This window comes from Nomascus leucogenys, chromosome 12, assembly GCF_006542625.1.
Source record: "Nomascus leucogenys isolate Asia chromosome 12, Asia_NLE_v1, whole genome shotgun sequence".
NCBI lineage: Eukaryota > Metazoa > Chordata > Mammalia > Primates > Hylobatidae > Nomascus > Nomascus leucogenys.
Window position 1 is genome coordinate 72,596,286 of NC_044392.1, and position 14,026 is coordinate 72,610,311.

Consider the following 14,026-nt stretch of genomic DNA (forward strand, 5'->3'; position numbering starts at 1 on the left):
CAGAAAGTATATATATTTTTCTGAACCTTTCATTGGGCTTTGAATTTATTTTCAAAATCTACAAAGTATCTATATGAAAAATGCTGTATGTACATATTTGTGAACTTAAGTAAATTTATAATTTCACCTTAAAACTATTCTCTCAGTGTACTAAATACAACTCCATAGAAACAGTTTTAGTAACTATGTGTGGCTTCTACCATCAATGTAACTGGCAAATGTTCCAATTTTTATTTTTGTTTGTGAGAATTCGACAACTTCATTTTTTCTGTTTCCTATATTTTCTTTTATTTTTGCTTGTTTTTATTAACTTTAAAATTAAGAATTTAAACTTTTTAATTGAACAACTTAAAAAATTAAAATATACAAAAGTGTAAATATATTTAGTAAAATAAAAAGAGTAAAAAAGATTAGCATAAAATGCAGCAGTCTCTAACCCAGTGCTATTTCCAGGGTCAACTCTTAGTAGTTTCCAGTGAGTTTTTGCATAAGTCTAAACAAATATGTGTAATGCCCCTGATTCTTGATTTATCAATTTGGTCCGTGTTTTCTGATTTTAAATACATAAGGATTTAGTTCCCATATTATTGTCCCTTTCTCCTCACATCCCCAATTGTGATTGTTACACTATTCCAAAAATCCATCTCAAGTCCGTTTACCTTTGGATTTGGTTGGGGTAAGGTATAAGAAGCAGAACTTTTTCATTTGTGATATACCAATGTCTATGCTTTCATTGCTTGCTCTTCAAAGTTACCTCATTCACTCTAAATTTTAAACCTTGTAGGAATTGCCTTTAGAATTAGTATTCTATTTAAATTTATTTTTGTTTTTTCTACATAGACCACTTCTTTTGGCTAATTATTCTGCAAAAACATTACTGTTCTGTGTTTTCTTCTGTCTCCTTCATTATAGTTCCCAATAGCAGTACTTTAATATGGCCGAATCAATGACAATAACTTTGTTATTAAGCATAATTGTCTTTAATTATTTTTCAAAGTGATAATTTAAGTTTATTACCTACCAAAAACTATTATTATTGCTATGGAAATATTTTACTATGCAAAGAATACTAGTCCCTTCAATATGTATCAAATGTAATGACCATTTGAGCACTCAAGATGAAATATACTAAAAGTCAAGATTAAGCATTTTCTCTTTTATTATGGTCCAATAATTATTCAAAAATTTCATCACCTTTTGGTTTTGTAAATTTAACCCAAACATTGAGTTGTTATTGTAATTACTACACTTGGTATTTCCTGAATTTCTAATTGGTTTTTCTTAAAATATGGCTGGAACTTTTCACATACTTTCTTTGGTTTTATGTTTTCATTTCTATTCTGGTGTCTTTAATCAAGTTTCTCACATTATTAGTGTGCACCCATGCTTTTATGTTTATCACTTATAGATTTATTACTTCATGTGTAATTGTGGATTACAAAGCTATCTTTAACAGAAATTGTGTTTGAAATAATTCTGCATAGTCTGAGTAGAGCACCTGTTTGTCCAAGAAAGGTTAGATTTACTTCTGTAGGCTCCTGGGAGTTTATCACTGGAATGTTAAATTTTCAATTTGATGACTATTTGGTGAACAAAATCTATACTTATTATAGGACCCTTTATATTCACTTTTAATTTTGATGACAATGTGCTTCAGAGTATATTCAAGGTGGCATATTCAAATTTCAAGTCTTTTTTAAAAACATCCATAGCACAGGCTAATAATTATGAATTGTTTATTGAGGTCACTTTTAATCAATCTTTTTCTTATAAGTGTAGGTTTAGAAGTCTTATGTTATTAGAACAATCTCCTTTTTCTACTTTCCAGTTCATGCAAGATCTAATTAGTTGTGTTATATATATGTGTCAAAAGTTAAACCCCTGATTTTTCTAAGCTAGCAACTTCTTCTCAATCTGGGTCAAATCAAGATCATGTGTTTTTATTGTTTATTTTTTAAATCTGTAATTTTTTTCAGATATTAATTAAAAATCTGTTGCTTCTATTTTATTTTAGCAATTGCAGATTTTTTTTTCTAGCAGCAGGCTTTCAGTTTATTCAGTCCACACATTTCCAGAAACTGATACCTCTCATTTTACAAGTGTATCTACTTTGACAATCCTTAGCTCTGTGTCACCAACATGACTCACTTAACCTACCAGTGTGAAAAACCTAGTAGAATGCTGAAAAAATTCTCAGAAGGGTTTAGAATACTGAAATTCATATGTTGCTTATTTCCAATCAATTTCCCCATATAACTATCACTTAATATTTGCTATCTTTCTTAGATTTTCAAATTCTCTCGCATACTAATTCAGGCAGTGATTTCCATCTTATGATATTTTGAGCAGAAGTCCAATCCATTGTAAAACACATAGCAAGCAATTCAGTTGCTCAAAGAACACTGAATATTGTTTTTGTCCTCACATAGTAGTCTGTGTTGAATACAAGAACTGTTCTACTTCGCAAGTTCTTTCATGGATTCAGGAGACTAACCTCATGTAAAAATGCCTACAATATTGTCATTTCACTTTCTGCCTTATAACTGAGCCTACCATCCTGTAATTGCTTTGCCAGAGAATAAGCGTATTTCTAAGGGATCTGATGAACTCTTTACAAGGATAGTACTTTCAATTTTCATCAACACTTACCCAAAATTAGGTATTAATATTTTTCCTACTTTTGCAGTTTTTTAGATGATGTGAGATATGATTATTGTTTTAATTCTCATTTCTTTGAGAGCAAATGTAGTGTTTTAGAATATACCTAGAAATTCATTGATATAACCTCCTTTAAGAGGTGGAGGCTAATTTTCCCTTTCTTATATATGCACTAACTGAATAACTCAAAAGAGTCAAACATGGTGGAAATTACTGCATTAGGTGTCCTAAACCGGGCATAGAGGCCATTAGGAGTCTCTTGCTCTCACTCGTGGATCATTGGCTCTGAGAAAAGCCAGCTACCATGTCCTGAGGCCACTCAACCAGTTCTGTGGAGAGGCCCACATAGTGAAGAAGAGGCCTCCTGCCAGCAACCAGCTAGGAATTGAGACCTCCTGCCTAAAGCTATAGAGTGCGATGAGTTGAATTGTGTCACCGCAAAATTCATGTGTTGATGTTCTAACCCCCAGTACCTCAGAATGTTACCTTATTTGGAAAGAGAGTCATTGGAGATGTAACTAGATAAGGTCATTAGGGTGAAATCTGATTCAATATGTCTGATGTTTTTATAAAGAGAAGGACATTTAAATACAGAGACAGACACACATACAGGGAAGGCAAGGTGTGGGGACACAGAGAGAAGACATTATCTATAAGACAGAGAGAGGAGAGGCCTGGAACATATCCTTCCCTCACAGCCCTCAGAAGAAACCAACCCTACTGACACTTTGATTGTAGATTTCTAGCCTGTAGAACTATGAGAGAATAAATTTTTGTTGTTCTATGCCACTTAGTTTGCAGTATTTTGTTATAACAGCCCTAAGAAACTAAAATACATTAAGTGAGGCATTTTGAGAGCAGATAAGATCATTACTACAACCTCATAAAAGAACCTGAGTCATTCAGCTAAATTCTTGATCCACAGAAACTATGAGATAATAAATGTTTATTGTTTTAAGCCAGTAAGTTTTGGATAATTTCTTATGGAGCAGTAGATAAGTAATAAAAATGGCTAAATTGAATAATCTCATTAATGTATTTGCATGTGTCATATCTATTTTTAATTATATAATTGCACATTTTTATTGTAATCTTTGTTCCATTCTTGATAAGTAAGCACTTTCTATACAAACCTTTTTAAGGACTGCTATAATTTTTCTTCTATTAATAAGTTGTCATTTTTTTAAATTATACTTTAAGTTCTGGAATACATGTGCAGAACAGGCAGGTTTGTTAAATGGGTATACACGTGTCATGGTGGTTTGTTGCACCCACCAATCAGTCATCTAGGTTTTAAGCCCCACTTGCATGCATTAGGTATTTGTCCTAATGCTATCCCTCCCCTTGCCCCTCAACCTCTGACAGGCCCTGGTGTGTGATGTTCCCCTCCCTGTGTCCATGTGTTACCATTGTTCAACTCCCACTTATGAGTGAGAACATGCAGAGTTTGGTTTTCTGTTCCTACATTAGTTTGCTGAGAATGATGGTTTCCAGCTTCATCCATGTCTCTGCAAAGGACATGAACTCATTCTTTTTTATGGCTGCATAGTATTCCATGGTGCATATGTGCCACATTTTCTTTATCCATTCTATCATTGATGGGCATTTGGGTTGGTTCCAACTCTTTGCTATTGTAAACAGTGCTGCAATAAACATAAGTGTGAATGTGTCTTTATGGTAGAATGATTTATAATCCTTTGGGCACATACCCAGTAATAGGATTGCTGGGTCAAATGGTATTTCTGGTTCTAGATCCTTGAGGAATTGCCACATTGTCTTCCATGATGGTTGAACTAACTTACATTCCCACCAACAGTGAAAAAGCATTCCTATTTCTCCACATCCTCTCCAGCATCTGTAGTTTCCTGACTTTCTAATGATCGCCATTTTAACTGGCATGAGATGGTATCTCAATGTGGTTTTGATATGCATTTCTCTAATGACCAGTGTGAGCTTTTTTTCATATTTTTGTTGGCCACATAAATGTCTTCTTTTGAGAAATGTCTGTGTATATCCTTCAACCACTTTTTGATGAGGTTGTTTTTTTGTTGTTGTTGTTTTTTTTTTCTTTTTTTTTTTTTTGAGACAGAGTCTTGCTCTGTCACCCAGACTGGAGTGCAGTAGCACGATCTCACTCACTACAAGCTCTGCCTCCTGGGTTCACACCATTCTCCTGCCTCAGCCTCCCGAGTAGCTGGGACTACAGGCGCCTGCCACCATGCCCAGCTAATTTTTTGTATTTTTAGTAGAGATGGGGTTTCACTGTGTTATCCAGGATGGTCTCGATCTCCTGACCTCGTGATCCACCCGCCTCATCCTCCCAAAGTGCTGGGATTACAGGTGTGAGCCACTGGGCCCGGCCTGTTTTTTTTTTTTTTTTTTTTTCTTGCAAATTTGTTTAAGTTCCTTGCAGATCCTGGATATCAGACCTTTGTCAGATGGATAGATGGCAAAAATATTCTCCCATTCTTTAGGTTGCCTCTTCACACTGATGATAGTTTATTTTGCTGTGCAAAAGCTCTTTAGTTTAATTAGATCCCATTTGTCAATTTTGGTTTTTGTTGCAATTGTTTTTGGTGTTTTAGTCATGAAGTCTTTGCCTATGACTATGTCCTGAATGGTATTGCCTAGCTTTTATTCTAGTGTTTTTATGGTTTTGGGTTTTACATTGAAGTCTTTAATCCATCCTGAGTTAATTTTTGTATAAGGTGTAATGAAGGGGTCCAGTTTCAGTTTTCTGCATATGGATAGCCAGTTTTCCCAGCACCATTTATTAAATAGGGTATCATTTCCTCATTGCTTATTTTTATCAGGTTTGTCAAAGATCAGATGGTTGTACAAGTGTGGTGTCACTTCTGAGGCCTCTGTTCTGTTCCATTGAGCTATATATCTGTTTTGGGCCCAGTACCATGCTGTTTTGCGTACTGTAGCCTTGTAGTATAGTTTAAAGTCGAGTAGCATGATTTCACCAGCTTTGTTCCTTTTGCTTAGGCTTGTCTTGACTATAGAGGCCTTTTTGGGTTCCATATGAAATTTAAAGTAGTTTTTCTAATTCTGTGAAGAAATTCAATGGTAGATTGATGGGGATAGCATTGAATCTATAAATTACTTTGGGCATTGTGGCCATTTTCACAATATTGATTCTTCCTATTCATGAGCATGGAATGTTTTTCCATTTGTTTGTGTCCTCTCTTAATTTCCTTGAGTAGTGGTTTGTAGTTCTCCTTGAAGGGGTCCTTCATGTCCCTTGTAAGTTTTATTCCTAAGTATTTTATTCTCTTTGTAGCAGTTATGAATGGGATTTCACTCATGATTTGGCCCTCTGTCTTTTGTTGATGTATAGGAATGCTTGTGATTTTTGCACATCGACTTTGTTTCCTGAGACTTTGCTGAAGTTGCTTATCAGCTTAAGGAGTTTTTGGGCTGAGACAATGGGGTTATCTAAATATATAATCATGTCAACTGCAAATAGAGACAATGTGACTTTCTGTCTTCCAATTTGAATACCCTGTATTTCTTTCTCTTGCCTGATTGCCCTGGCCAGAACTTCCAACACTATGTTGAATAGGAGTTGTGAGAGAGGACATCCTTGTCTTTTGCCGGTTTTCAAAGGGAATGCTTCCAGCTTTTACTCATTCACTATGATAATGGCTATGGTTTTGTCATAAATAGCTCTTATTATTTTGAGTTATGTTCCATCAATACCTAGTTTATTGACTGTTGTTAGCATGAAGGGGTGTTGAATATTATTGAAGGCCTTTTCTACATCTGTTAAGATAATCATGTGGTTTTTGTCATTGTTTCTGTTTATGTGATGGATTATGTTTATCGATTTGCACGTGTTGAACCAGCCATGAATCCCAGGGATGAAACCAACTTGATCATGGTGGATAAGCTGCTGGATTTGGTTTGCCAGTATTTTATTGAGGATTTTTGCATGGATGTTCATCTGGGATATTGGTCTGAAATTTTCTTTTTTTGTAGTGTCTCCACCAGGTTTTGTTATCAGGATGATGCTGGCCTCATAAAATGAGTTACAGAGGATTCCCTCTTTGTCTATTGTTTGGCATAGTTTCAGAAGGAATGGTACCAGCTCCTCTTTGTACCTCGGGTAGAATTCAGCTGTAAATCTGTCTGCTCCTGGGCTTTTTTTGGTTGGTAGATGATAAATTACTGCCTCAATTTCAGAACTTGTTATTGGTCTATTCAGGGATTCGACTTCTTCCTGGTTTAGTCTTGGGAGGGTGCATGTGTGCAGGAACTTATCCATTTCTTCTAGATTTTCTAATTTACTTGCATAGAGGTGTTTATAATATTCTGTGATGGTAGTTTGTATTTCTGTGGGATCAGTGGTGATATCCCCTTTATCATTTTTTATTGTGTCTATTTCATTCTTCTCTCTTCTTTATTAGTCTGGCTAGCAGATTATCTATTTCGTTAATCTTTAAAAAAAAAAAAAAACAGCTCCTGAATTCATTGATTTTTTTTGAAGGGTTTTTTTTGTGTCTCTATCTCCTTCAATTCTGCTCTGATCTTAGTTATTTCTTGTTTTCTGCTAGCTTTTGAATTTGTTTGCTCTTGCTTCTCTAGTTCTTTTAATTGTGATGTTAAAGTGTCGATTTTAGATGCTTTCTGATGTGGGCATTTAGTGCTAAATTTCCCTCTAAACACTGCTTTAGCTGTGTCCCAGAGATTTTGGTACGTTGTCTCTTCTCATTGGTTTCAAAGAACTTCTTTATTTCTGCCTTAATTTCGTTATTTACCCAGTAGTCATTCAGGAGCAGGTTGTTCAGTTTCCATATAGTTGTGCAGTTTGAATGAGTTTCTTTTTTTTTTTTTCTTTTATTTTTTAGATGGTATCTTGCTCTGTTGCCAGGCTGGAGTTCAGTGGCGTTGAGTGAGTTTCTTAATCCTGAGTTCTAATTTGATTGCACTGTGGTCTGAGAGACTGTTTGTTATGATTTCCGTTCTTTTGCATTGGCTGAGGTGTGTTTTCCTTCCAACTATGTGGTAGATTTTAGAATAAGTGCTCTGTGATGCTGAGAAGAATATATATTCTCTTGATTTGGGGTGGAGAGTTCTGTAGATGCCTATTAAGCCCTCTTGGTCCAGAGCTGATTTCAAGTCCTGAATATCTTTGTTAAATTTCTGTCGCGTTGATCTGTCTAATATTGACAGTGGGGTGCTAAAGTCTCCCACTACTATTGTGTAGTAGTCTAAGTCTCTTTGTAGATCTCTAAGAGCTTGCTTTATGAAACTGGGTGCTCTTGTGTTGGGTGCATATATATTTAGGATAGTTAGCTCTTCTTGTTGCATTGATCCCTTTACCATTATTTAATGTCTTTCTTTGTCTTTTTTGATCTTTGTTGGTTTAAAGTCTGTTTTATCAGAAGCAGACTCTTTATCCAATTTGCCCGTCTGTGTCTTTTAATTGGGGCATTCAGGATATTTACATTGAAGGTTAATATTGTTATGCGTGAATTTGATTCTGTCAACTAGCTGGTTATTTTGCACATTTATTGATGCAGTTTCTTCATACTGTCATTGGTATTAGTTATCATTTTTGTCTTTTAATATTATTTGGGATATTATGTATGTTTATATATTCTAAACATTTTGCACTTAATAAGTCTATTTTACTGTATAAAGTATAAAAGATAGTTTTGCTGATTCTAATTTGTCTGAACCTAAAAATAATAGGTTTAGAAGATAAAAAAAATTATAAGATTTTCTCAGGATGATAACTAAATATTTGGTTTTAATATTTTGCTTCTAGTCAAAATTTCCCATATTTGATTTTGAGATAGAAAATAATCCCATTCCAATAAACTAGTATAGTTTTGAGAAAGTTATTCTAGAACTTGTTAAGTAGAAATGAATTACTTACAAACCTTCTTTCATAAGGAAACATTCCAATTATTAGCTTCTCTAAAGATAAGGAGGTTAAGTGTAGACACCTCTTAACAAATTCACTGACCACAGAAGCAAATTTTTTCTTTTGTCTCTAGGATTTAAACCTGGGAACACAGATTAGTTATTTTAAGGGCTTAGTAGAAGGATATCATGGAGTATGTATTTTTGCATCTGTTTCTTTTTTATTATGCATTTTAAAATGGTAAGCTTTGACTTGATATCCTTCTCCAAGAAATAGAGATACTTCCAGGAAGAAGCCATTACTTGCAACTATGAATAATTTACATTAAAATTTAAATTATAATTTAGAATGCATAAAAACAATTTTAAAATGTAAAGTATTAATTCTTACCTTTCTACTCATTTAATATCAAATCAATTAAACCAACTAAAGTAGCCAATAAATTACTTTAAAAAACAATTGCCAATAAAATATAACAGTATACTTATAAACATATATTTATGTTCTGGGTTGCAAAAAAGGATAATTTCACTAAAAATTTCAATGTGAAACTGATAGCCAATCAATATTTTTATCTTACAACAGCATAAAATAGTGAAAATGGAAAACATACAATATTAAGCCTATATGAAATATAATATTCTAATGATACCTAATTATAATTATTTTCTTGTATTAATGTAGTTGATATTATCTTCTTATCCTCGCAAAAGAATTGAACTTTCTATGAAGATTAATGCAGCCTTCACTTCACTGCACATTAATGTGGAAGATATTATTACTTTGAGCTCCAGGAATTCCCACTGGCAAAGGGCATTAAATCACACCATCTACACACTGCCTTTTTAGTTCTTCTGACATGTTAGCCTTAGAGGATCTCTAAATTCAGCAGTGACATTGTGATGTGACTTTGTGCCCAGAATTTGATTGGAATAGCAGCAGATTTGTATTTTAAAGAAAATATACCATAGCTACTAGATCAAATTATTGAAATTTTATTATATTTATTATTTCTTTACAAGATTTCCATGGAAACAGCTAAGTTTCATTTTTAAACAGTCATAAAAAATACATTAAATTTTATATTTCTTATTTTTATGTAACCTTAATATCTTCAATCTCTTTTATTTGTTCCTACTTTATAGACATTGCTAATAATGTACAGATGGGTCTTTTTTCTAATTAAAAAGAAGTTTGATATTTATCTGTTAATGCTATTTTGACTCAATTTTAAATGTTTTACTATATATATGTATGAATAAAATGCACACAGTTTATATAGATCTTGTATCTTTTAACTAAAATGATTTTCAAACTAGGTGAGATCCCCTCATAACTTTTATTTCTATTTTAGTTAACAAAAACATTACTCGACAAACTAAGTAAATATTTTCTCTCTAACATTTTAAAATGCCCACTCTCCTAAATACCTGTTTGTTTGTTTTTTCAATTTTCATAACATTATGAGAGTGGAAAACAGGAAGTAGAAGAGAAGAGCCAGAGATTTCAGCCTTAGCATGCCATGGGGAAAAGTCCACCATTCCTCATATGTTTAGAGGTTGAAGTGAACCTTCAAACACAGGAAATTTTAGGAGATTATTTTAGGTTTCATAATTATATATCCCATTTATTTTTATCTTGTTGGTTTATAATAGGAAACGTTATCATTATCCATAACTATTTCATTAGAAATAGGTACTCTGCCCAATGACACATTGGAGGTGTAGGAAAATTAAAATTGTGGAAGACTTTAAACTGACCAAAAAGATCATGACAGTTTTCTCTAAGTCACTCTTCCAGGCTATCTCGTTCTTTCATTATTTTTGAGATATTTCACAACTCTGTAAGTGTAAGCACTGATAACATTGCAAATGATTCTTTCCCATAGAAATATGAATAATTTTATCAGTAAAACTGAACTAACTATTGCCGTGCAGATAAGCCCATTTTTCATCTATTTGCAAATTTATTGTAGCTTGATTCTTTTACACTCTTAAAATTTGTTGAGTATTTTAGGAGCTTTAAAATGTGTGGGCTATAAGTGTTTATGTTTATTATGTTGAAAATAGAAATAAGAAATCTTAAAACGTTTATTGGTTCATTTTAAGGTAACAGTAATGAACACATCGCATAATAGCAGAAATAACACTTCAATGTTATGGGTAGATAGGCATGAGTGGAGCAAGAAAGGGCTCTCTCCCCACACACGAGAAATGCTGGGTGATGGTTTGGCAATTACCACATTGCCTCTCTAAAAGTGATAAATTGGCAGTCAGCATCTGGGAAAGGACATTCCTGATGGTCTACATCTGTTATCATTAAAGTTTTAATTAAAGCAGGTCCCCAAAGAAAAGCAACTTCCTGGGCATGCACGTTAAGAGATGAAATTGGTGAAGTATGATTTTCTGGGTACACTCCACTGGAAAAAGGAAGGAAGCCTCAGATGCACATGCGTATAAATCCCTAAACACACTGCACATGCTCAGTTCCAAAGGGTGAGGAGGGCACTGCACCTGCAGAAAACCCACCCTCAGGGAAGAATCGTGGGAAAGAGGTGAGCTGATAAAGTCCCAGGATCAAGGTTAAAGGCCCTTATTTTTCTCTCTTTGACCTTCAGTCACTCACTTGAATACCTTCCAAGGGTTCTTTCCTTTCTTTCCTATTCTAAAGACTTTTTAAATAAACTTCTGCTCCTGCTCTGAAACTTGCCTTGGTCTCTTTTCCTTTTTTATTTTCCCCAAATTCTTTTTTCCGAAGAGGCAAGAACTGAAGTTGCTACAGACCCATATGGATATGCCTCCAGTAACTGAGGGTAATTCAGATCTCTTCCACAGCTAACATAAGTTCGAGTATAAAATTAGTTTTGACCACAAAGACCTCCTGTAATCTAAAAAAAAAAAAGTGGCAGTTTGTTCTGGACTATAAAAGAATATAATGAAGGACAAAATATGGAAAGTGAATCTGTCTGCCTTAGTTTACAAGAGTCTGAAAGTAAGTTATACAGTATGTTAAAATCTTAGCAAAGTTCGATAAAATTATATGGGCTTCTTTCCTTAGTTTACCAATTAATGTCTTTAGCTAGAATTTGAAAGAAACTTTTTAAACCTGTATAATCTGCCTAGATAACAGATTCTGTGTTTTACTAGAATAAGTTTTATTTATTATATTGATTTTATTATATGCTTATTTAATAAGAACAAAAAATGTGATCCTCAATAAAAGAACTAAGTTTCTTTATAACTGTTTTAACCTGTTTACTTTTTTTTTTAAACCTTTTTTAAGGGTAATCAATTATTGCTTCTTATGCACTCAATCTTATTTTAATCAAATGTTTACATTTTTTCAAATGACTTTAATTTTGCCTCTCTAAATTGAATTTGAAATGTAGGGGAAAATATATTTGAAAATTCACAGTATCATTTACAGATGAAACTTAAAATTTCCTCCGTAGAACCCTGGAAAATCACAAGTATTTGTTCTTTCCCCTCAAAAAAAAAAAAAAAAAAAAAAAAGATGTAATACCACAAAGAAGCACATTTTATAAGAAGTCTTAATCCACTCCCTCCTCCAGCCCACACACTCATCATAATGTGCTTTAGCCTGAGGGAAGCAGTGATCAAAATTTTTATAAAATATTTCTGTTGAGTTTTTCTGTATTTTTCAGAGTTTCGGTGATTGTTTGCCATTAGACAAAGCAAAAGACTTACTAATCGTAATTTATTATTGTATTAGTCTGTTTTTATGCTGCAGATAAAGACACACCTGAGACTTGACAATTTACAAACGAAAGAGAAGTTTAATAGACTTACAGTTTCACATGGCTGGAGAGGCTTCACGATCATGATAGAAGGCAAGGAAGAATAAGTCACATCTTATGTTGATGGCAGCAGGCAAAGAGAACAAGGTTGTGCAGGGAAATTCTGTTTTTAAAACCATCAGATCTCGTGAGACTTATTCACTATCATGAGAATAGCACAAGACCTGTCCCCATGACTCAATTATCTCCCACCCGGTCCCTCCCACAACACGTGGGAATTATGGGAGCTACAAGATGAGATTTGGGTGGGGACACAGAGCCAAACCATATTAATTATTTAAATAATTGTTCAAAACTTTAATTTTAAAAATGAAATATAGATGTTTGTAGGCAATTAGGTCCTAATTGATGATGCACATGATACTTACCCACAGAGTTTTATAAAAATTCAGATATCTAAGTCATACTCAAGACTTACAGTATCTCTTTACTTGATATTCATGGTAAATAAAGTATATAGCTTCAAATAAGCTATACATTATATTAATATTTTCCCCTTATAAAAATTGTGGTTTCAGAGCTGATAGTGTGTAGAAAACGTTCAGGCTATAGACTGAGTTTGAATTTCTAGGATTGTTAGTTGAAAAGCAGATGACTGTTTACCCCAAATCCAGCTGAACAAGAATTATATACACAGGACTGAAGGAACTAATGAGGAAAACTTTATTGTGTTTGAAATACACGTGATTCATGTTAATTTTGTTTTCTAGTTACACAAAGAAATTGTTTTTCTCAGTCTATCAACTCACAAGTTACTAAATTCTGTGTTTGTAAAATGATGTGAAATATTTTTAGATATGGTCACATTCTCACTAACCACTGCTGGTTCTGACTCTAAATCTCTTTACTTTCTCTAAATGGCAATATGTTTATCTCAAAGATTTTTAAGTCTTTTTTGAGAATCTGTTCTTATATTTGCCAGGATATAATTGGACAAATTGATTGGGCAACCAAGGTTTTAGCTGGAATTTCATATTTGAGGATAATTTACATTGACTCAGATATGACCAAGATACTTTTAATGATGTAAGACTACTTAAATTATGAATCTAATGTCTACAAAATTCTGCCATGAAAATGAATCTAGTGCAGGTGTATTGAGTCCCAGACTACGGGTAGTCAAGAAAGTAACTCCTGGAAATCCTGGAACTGTGTCAGATTTATGGGAGCGGGCTTCAAGAAGAGAAGAACACATGTAAATTTATATGTATTGCAGATGAAATGTTACAGAGTTGTTCTTCAACTTGGTTTTCTAGCCTGGGGATATCAAATATGGCTTTTAAAAGTTCAATAATATATTCCTTGTGAAAACTTATGGACTAAAATGACTGTTGTGTCCCTAATAATGAAACTTTGGGGTCTCAAGAGTTGCATTTGAGATTTATGATCAAAAGAGGGAAGAAAGATACTTTAAGGACAAACTATAAAAGACTGAAATTATCTAAAAAGATTATGATGTCTTAACCAACACATCATTCCTAGTTATCTAAGCCTTTCATTGTCTTTGAGGTATTTTTAAAACTTGTAAAATGTAGAAACTTGATTATTAGTGCAAATGATTCTTGTTCACAGAAGTGCAAATTCATTAATGTTCCATAAAATACAAATTGGGCATACAAATGGTTTTTGCCTATGGATACTCCCATTTTACACCTATTTGTAAATTGATTTCAACA